We start from the raw sequence: 1,110 nt of genomic DNA on the forward strand, positions 1-1,110 counted from the left end.
ATATATATATATTAAATATGAAAAATACAAAATGGGACAAGAAGGCAAAACATCCAGACAGTTAGGTGATACAAAAAAGGGATAACAAAACATCCAGATAGACAATACAAAGAAAACAAGGACAGGTCATTTGGAGTTTTCTTTCCTCAATCAAGTTCCAGATTATCTTTGCAATTTCGGCTGGTTATACTCAAGATTGCTCCAATCTGGCCAGCCCCAAGGAAAAACTAAGCTAAGAGCATTAGATTCCTTAGAAGAAAGTAGCAAATGTATACGAAAACAAGGATGGAAAAAAAACGGAGGAATGGTACACAAATACAAATAACAGGACACACATATACATGACAGGATTCTTTCACTTTCCATCTACCATATTCACTTGCTAGGCTTTCATCATCACAAGACTAAAGCAGAAAAACACTTGCCCAAGGTGCCATGCAATGGGACTGAAACTGGAACCATGTGATTGAAATACAAGCTTCTTACTATACAACCATGCTTGTGCCTCCACACAACCAAACCTGCGCCTATATATGTACAGGTTGTTGTCGATTTACGACCTATCCGACTTACGACTAATTGACTTTACAATGATTGGCGTCAGTTAACAAATGCTTATCCTAGGTTTTGGTTATTGATCGCCACTATAATTATCCCAAGTGATGAATATCCTGTTGCAGAGACATTGGGGGCAACTTCGTATTTGCTTGAGACTCTGAAATTTTTTACTAATCCTGGCTCAATACAGCACAGCACTTCCAGTGACTCTGTGTATTTTGTCTTTGATGTTTTCTAAAGAGGAAATTGTTTTCAGCTGCTCCTCAAACTGCCAAGAAGCAAAGAAAGGCCACCGACCTCAGTATAAAAATGTTGGTAATTAGACAGCACAAAGGAGGAAAGAAAGTGAATGAGATTGCATGTGAACTGAAGTTATCACACTCTACTATTTCAACAATATTGAAGGATAAAGAAAGGATTCGTAAAGCTGTGTAAGGTTCAGCACCCATGAGATCTACAGTTATAGCAAAGCAGCAGACTGGGCCCATCCACGAAATGGAGAAATTGTTACAAATTTGGATTGAAGATCAGATCCAAAGACAGACACCATTA

The sequence above is a fragment of the Octopus bimaculoides genome, chromosome 8, assembly GCF_001194135.2.
Source record: "Octopus bimaculoides isolate UCB-OBI-ISO-001 chromosome 8, ASM119413v2, whole genome shotgun sequence".
Classification (NCBI taxonomy): Eukaryota; Metazoa; Mollusca; class Cephalopoda; order Octopoda; family Octopodidae; genus Octopus; species Octopus bimaculoides.